Source organism: Bos indicus, chromosome 14 (genome assembly GCF_029378745.1).
Source record: "Bos indicus isolate NIAB-ARS_2022 breed Sahiwal x Tharparkar chromosome 14, NIAB-ARS_B.indTharparkar_mat_pri_1.0, whole genome shotgun sequence".
NCBI classification, from domain to species: Eukaryota; Metazoa; Chordata; class Mammalia; order Artiodactyla; family Bovidae; genus Bos; species Bos indicus.
This window is the reverse complement of record NC_091773.1, coordinates 72,004,319-72,011,639: the sequence shown is the minus strand read 5'-3', so window position 1 is coordinate 72,011,639 and position 7,321 is coordinate 72,004,319.

The following is a 7,321-nucleotide window of genomic DNA, read 5'->3' as shown; positions in this document are numbered from 1 at the left end:
TTCAGGCACTTTTCCAGATAATTTTTGTGCTCCGGACCAAATTTTCATTAGGACTGTAAAACCTGGCAAGCAGTATTGTTGTGTATGATTTTTTAATAAACTGGGACATGCCTTTGTTAAAGGAGTGAAGCAAAGGGCTCTTCGGAGACTCCTTTCTATTATAAAAAGTTCAGAAAACATATGACAGCTCACAAAACAACATCTCCCAACTTTTTTTTTTTTTTTTCTGAAATACAAGGTTCCAGGCTTTCATCGACATATAAATAAATTCACAGTTTTGGATGCAAAAGCAAAAATGCAGATTTTCACATCTTGGAGTAGATGAGTCCAACGGTGGTTTTCCTTAAACACGTGCTTGTTAAGAATGCATACAACCAACAGAGATGTTTTTTATGTATTTAATTTTTGATGCATGCTGCCAAAAAAAAGCCATGCTAGAGTTTTTAGTTGCTTTAGAAGCCACGTCTCAGAATTAGGAAAAAAGTGGAGTTTGGACACATGCCTGTTTGTGCTCATAAACAATATGAACTTAACAACTAGCCTTGTTCATTTTTTTCACTAGTTCAAATACGAGTGTTTCCATTCCTTTGCTCACTGCCAGGAACCACCCTACTGCAGTAATGGAGACTAGAAAAACTCCCTTTTGTAATTCTTTAATTCTCAATGCCTTGCCACAAACACTAATGCAAAACAAACATGGTTGGCAGTAAATATATGCATTATCATTATGCAAATAGGCATGTTATCATTATACTTCAATGAGGCTGTTCTTTGTAAAGGCTTTTTTTTCTTTCTAAATATATTATCCAATTTAAGTTATAATGCATATTACACCACTGGGGCTATATAAACACTCTAGATCAAGGAGAATTAGTAGACTGTATATAATATAACAAAATGTTTACCACCTATGCATATGGTGCCTGATACAAAGACTACCAAACAGACTAATGCTGCTGCACGTCTGCAATTCCACCCAGCAATGCAGAGAACCTTTGAGATTAATACCCATCTTGCTGTTCAAACTGAGGACCACATTATGACATTTTATATTGACAACATTATAAGCTGAGATGATATATTTTAAACTCAATGAGATGAATGATCTAGTACTAGCAGAAAATAGGCTGCATATCTGAACCTCATATGAACTAGGAACCACTCATGTCACAGTCTGTTTGAAAATGTTACAGTGTTTGCATAAATCTATTGCTTATGCATAAGCACCAGGGAACTGGAATCCTGAGGCAGGCAGTAATCTGTAAAGTTCTTGTGGTGTTTGATAAGCATGCAAGATGCATCTCACATTCTCTTCGGTGAATTGCAAATGTTTATGAAAGAAAGTGCATATAGCTGCATATTGTATGAAAAGACCAAGGCAGATTTCTTCACCTGGATTTGGAAAAGGGTATAGGGAGAATGGGCACAAGGAAAGAAAGGCCTATTACATCATCTAATTTACTGACGACCCTAAGAACAAGCAAAACTCACCTGAAGAAGTAGATTTCAGTCCCATTATTCTTCTTCATATTCTGTAACTGCAAACATTATTGCAACTATCAGCCATTTATTTTATTTTACCTATGAAGACAGGACTGCAAATATTTAAAACAAGGATGGTGGTCTTCTTTTATCTCCATTATTTTGTCTTTTCTGGAGCAGGTAGGCTGCTAACTCTGAAACAACAAGACGATTATAATAGTTATTCTTTGTTTAAAATAATGCTGTCATTTTTTTTTAAGTCTTGTAAAGGAATATGCCATTTGACACAAAGTTAAACTGATAAGAGCTCAAACAGCTTGAAGATTTGATTTCTGTACATTTAAAATTCATTAGCATTAGAATCTGATTTACAAGACTTCAGAATAAATAAATTAGGCAATGTTTTTCATTTGCTTACCTCACCCTGAACTAAGGACCTGTTGAAGCCTTTTTCATTTTTAAATGTGATATTCAACCTTAGTTATCACACACAGTGTACCGCTGGGGCTGGAGGCTGCACTATGCTTGCTCTGAAGAGTTTCAGATGTTCACCACATACATCAGACTTCCTGCTCTGATCTAAGAGAAGACCATTTCTATTCAGCCGTCAGGTTAAAGGTGGTAGGACCTGAGAAGCCCATGCATGACATGCCAGACAGCGTTTGCCGTCTTCGCTGGGAGAGAACACGTCGTCCTCACTCCAGGCCTTGGTGCTTGCTCTGCCCACATCCCTCCCTGCCACCTCCACCCTGAAACTTCCCTCTCCCACTTTGGCTCATTTCCAGTTATATTAGCCTTCCAGGGCTGCATTACCAACATACCACACACTGGGGAGCTTAGACAGAAACGTATTCTTTCACGATTCTGAAGGCTGGAAATCTAAGATCCAGGTGCCATCAGGGCCTGCTTTGGGCAAGGCCGCTCTTCCTGGCTTGTAGACGGGCACCTTGTTGCTGGTTTCCCTCTGTGCACATGTGGTCATGGAAGTCTCTCTGGTGTCTCCTTCCCTTCTTAGAAGAGCACTAGTCCTATCATATCAGGGCTCTACCTTAGGACCATTTTTAACCTCGGACCTTCGTGAAAACCCTGTATCCAAATACAGTTGCCTTGAGGGGTTATGGCTTCACCACATGAGTTTGAGGGGATACGAGTCAGTCCATATTACTAGTCATCCATCAGGCCACTGCCAAGATCTACTTTCTTCCTGGAACTCTCCCCAGCTTTTAACTCGAGGTCAAGTGGCAGATTCAAATCAAGCCAGAAGTCCAGTACCATTTTACATGTCACAGTAGCAAGCGTGATATTCTTTCTACCCTGTGACTATGGGCTTTGGTTAATAGGCTGGGATATGTGCCTTTGAGAGTATCATGGAAAAGATGTTCCATGATTCAGAATCATGTGGATTGAGGTGAAAAATAATCCTCAAAAACAGGGTTTCAAAGGTTGACAAAACTGTTAGTTTAGTGTCTGATGGCAACCCACTCCAGTATTCTTGCCTGGAGAATCTCAGGGACAGAGGAGCCTGGTGGGCTGCCGTCTATGGGGTCGCACAGAGTCGGACACGACTGAAGTGACTTAGCAGCAGCTTCTGGGTTGATAAAAAAAGACTTAGAAGTCTTAAGGGTTAATGCCTCAGACTTGGAGCAGTTGAGAACAGTGTCTTATCTACACTCTATCCGAGATCCAAAAGTTAAGTCACATGTTGTTTCACCTCTTCCTTGGGTTCATAAACTTGAATATGTCATAACATATCGCCATTAGTTTCATTTTCGGCAATCTTATCTGGCTTCTGACAAGCCTCCTGGGGAGGGTATTAATCACTCACATTTCTGGACTTCTCCACAGAACCTCTCTGAGAAGACTTTGCTGCCTCTTCCTAGATCATGATTAAGATTGTATCAGTCTCCAGCGAGCCTTGATGACCCAATAGACCTTTGCTCGGATCATTTACATTACATCGAAAGCTGAGAAAATCTCTATGCAGCAAAAGAAGAGCAGTGGTATTCTCAATCAGGGGGCATCTGGCGATGTATGGAGAACTTTTTGGTTGATACGCATTTAGGGAATGGGGCAGGGAGAGTGACATTGGTATGTAGTAGGGAGCAGTTGAAGATTCTGCTAAACATCTGACAGTGCACAGGACAGGCACCCAGAGCAAAGGGTTATCCAGGCTCAAATGTCAGTAGTGCCACACTTAGAAACCCAGATGTAGAGGTTAATAAAAGCGAGTGAAGTTGCTCAGTCATGTCCTACTCTTTGCAACCCCATGGACTGTAGCCTAACAGGCTCCTCAGTCCCTGGAATTTTCCAGGCAAGAGTACTGGAGTGGCTTGCCATTTCCTTCTCCAGGGGATCTTCCCGACCCAGGAATCAAACACAGGTCTCCCACATTACAGGCAGGTGCTTTACTGCCTGAGCCTCCAGGGAAGCTCAGAGGTTAATAAAGAAGAGCTCCAAAATCACTACAGATGGTGACTACAGCCATGAAATTAAAAGACGCTTCTCCTTGGAAGGAAAGTGATGACCAACCTACACAGCATATTAAAAAGCAGAGACATTGCTCTGCCGACAAAGGTCCATTTAGTCAAGGCTATGGTTTTTCCAGCAGTCGTGTATGGATGTGAGGGTTGTACTATAAAGAAAGCTGAGTGCCGAAGAATTGATGCTTTTGAACTATGATGTTGAAGAAGACTCTTGAAAGGCCCTTGGACTGCAAGGAGATGCAATCAGTCCATCCTAAAGGAAATCAGTCCTGAATATTCATTGGAAGGACTGTTGTTGAAGCTGAAACTCCAATACTTTGGCAACCTGATAGGAAGAACTGACTCATTTGAAAAGACCCTGATGCTGAGAAAGATTGAGGGCAGGAGGAGAAGGGGACAACAGAGGATGAGATGGTTGGATGGCATCACTGACTCAATGGACATGAGTTTAGGTAAACTCCAGGAGTTGGTGATGGACAGGGAAACCTGGTGTGCTGCAGTCCATGGGGTTGCAAAGAGTCAGACATGATTGAGTGACTGAACTTGAACTGAACTGGCTTAAAATGGTTACAAGAATAGTTTACCTAACCAAAGTTAAGTAAAATAAGGAGAAAACTATGCATTTCTTAGTTCTGTTATAAGGATTAAATGAAGTAATATATTCAATATTTGTTTTTACTTTAGCATAAGTCAGGTGGTAGAGGTACTCTATAAAGTGCTTCGTTCAATGACTCACCCTCAGAAAACAACAGAGAAATGTCAGAACTATTGTGAAACATTTCTAAATAAGTAACCAAACTGCTGCAAATATATAGCATTCAGACTAGAGAGTGTGTGTGTGTGTGTGTGTGTGTGTGTGTTGTGGTGGGTGGATGGGTGGTTGATTAGACTGGGAAATTATCTGTGATTGCCCCGTTGTTCTGAAGATGATGCTATGATGAGTAGAAAAAGGGAGGTGGATTCACCAGCCAAATCCCAGTCACATCTCTTGAGTGAGCTGTGAGCTCTGAGGACAATGATATAGAAGGCTCAGGGGACCCAAAATGAAAGGGACGGGGACTGAGGAATCTGAGTGAGCCTGAGAGGAATCACACATACGGGGAAACAGGGAAGGGACTGGGTTGGAATTCTCAAACCAATTTTATCTATGGCCACAACCTTGATGTCAGAAGGATCTCATCTTTCCAACTGAAAAAGAACTCATTTTCCTTTTATGAAAATACTTGGGACACAATAGGTCTTCACTCAAGGCCCTACTGTGGTTACACTAATCTCTGCAAGAATTTTTCTTCACGTCAGGGAACTGTCCCATATGCCTTCAACCTTTTGGTTTATCTTCGTGAGGTCGCAGCCCATCTCCTGGGGTTGTGTAAAATAGAAAATATGGTTCCCTCCAGGGCTACTGGCTGAACACGCTTAGTGTGGTACCATTGGTCTACTGGTGTCTGGAGGTATATTCAAAATGAATGTTAGAGGAGATTTTAATTGTTTTTAATATAGCAAATATAAAAACATCTGAAATTCCTAAAAAAATTACTGAGTAATTTAGCCTAGCACTGAGATTACAGAAAAGCTGGAAAATTCCTGATGTTAATTTTCTAATCAGTACAATCATAAAATGACTAGCTTTTGGGGGGAGACATCATATATCCATTTACAAAAAAGTCTACATTAAGAAAGAAATTATCTTCTCAGGGTGTTGTTTTCTTTTTTTTGAACTCAAATGTGTTTCTGACCTCCTTGAACTGACGAGCTGCCCCAGAAATGGGGGCCTTGAAGGGAAACAGAGCTCAATTCCAAATCCACAATGGTCCCCCGGCGCCTGCATTTCCCCCAATTCCTTTCAAGTTGAACACGCTTTTCAAGAAAGGGGGAAAAAAACACAAATGCTGGAGAAGCCTTTTATAAATAAAGCCATTTAAACTTCAGAGACAATTAGCCCCCCTGCCCATTTTTAACTTCTGAGTTTCATTGCCTCGGCTCTGCTGATAATTTACTTTTGAAATTCTCAGGCCTGTTCTGCAGGCCTGGCCGGGTCCTGCCTTCACATGTCGAGCTGCCGTGGTCAGTTTGACGAAGTATACATAAGCTTTTGGCACCACGGATCTGCAATATCGTGGACGGTCAAGGAGGCGCCTGTTATAAAAATACACAGTGAAACAAGTGAAGGACTGCACTTTCTCAAAGACGAGCGTAATGCATTCCTTCTGTTTAGGCTCATTTTCCAGCCTTTCACATTCTTCGTGAACAAGAGTTATAAAACAACACTGATGCAGGCCAATTATTTTTACTTTGAAGGCCATTAATCAAGATTGACTAAGAAAATGAAGACAGCTAAGCAAAATTTCATATGTGACTAGAGGGAGATTAAAATAAAACCAGATGGGATAGACAGAGACACTAAGCATGTTTTTTTTTTTTCCTAATTTTTGGACTCATGTAATAAATGTCTTTTACAAATTACAGAACTCTTATTTTCGTACAGTAAATCAAATCAGGCCGTAATATACAAGTGGTCTCATTGCTGAAATGTCAAAAATAGAACCTGCCTTGTTCTTGTAGAGTAATTCCTCAAATCTAAACAGGCACTGCGGACTAATGGTCTATCAGCCATCTACCTGTGTGCAGTCAGACGAGACCTGATAGATGGATCCCTGTGGCCTCAGAGCAAACCGCACAGTGAATTCACAGGAACCTCCCCGTGAAATGATGAGAGTTTTGAATCAGAGTCATCAAGTAGTCCAGGGCCCAATTTATTTAGAAAAGGTGGGTTCAAATTCTTTTAAATACCCAGCTTCTCTGTCATGAAAAAGACTGGAAGGCTACAAACTACCTCTTCACAGGCCTTAAAGTGATTTTCCCTTGATCTTCAGGATCTGCCAGGACTGGTGGGTTCATTATTTTTGTCACATGAACACACATTTTGAAACACATATTTTATGAACAGAGTAGTAAAATGTGTGTGTTTAAAAAATAAAATGGAATCTTTCTCCTGAATTTTTTTTTCCCCTAATCTTGCATGGATAACAAGATTCTATTTCCCTTACCCAAACAGCAGCAGTGTCTTTCCCCAATGAGGAAATGACTGAAAATAACCAGCTGTTTCAGGATCTTTATCAAAACACACATAATCCTGAAGAATTCTTCCCCATTTAGCATTGTCAGGTTAAAAAGTCTGCCTAGAAAATGAGACTAAACTTTTCTCAACACTCAATGAACCATTTCCATAAAATGTTTAGAGAGGACACATGAATTTCTTAAACCAGATTCAAAATAATCTGTAAAGAAAATGAAGTAAATTTCAACTATGATAAATTTTCTCAACTTCTTGATGCTTCCTTTATGAGATGAAGAAA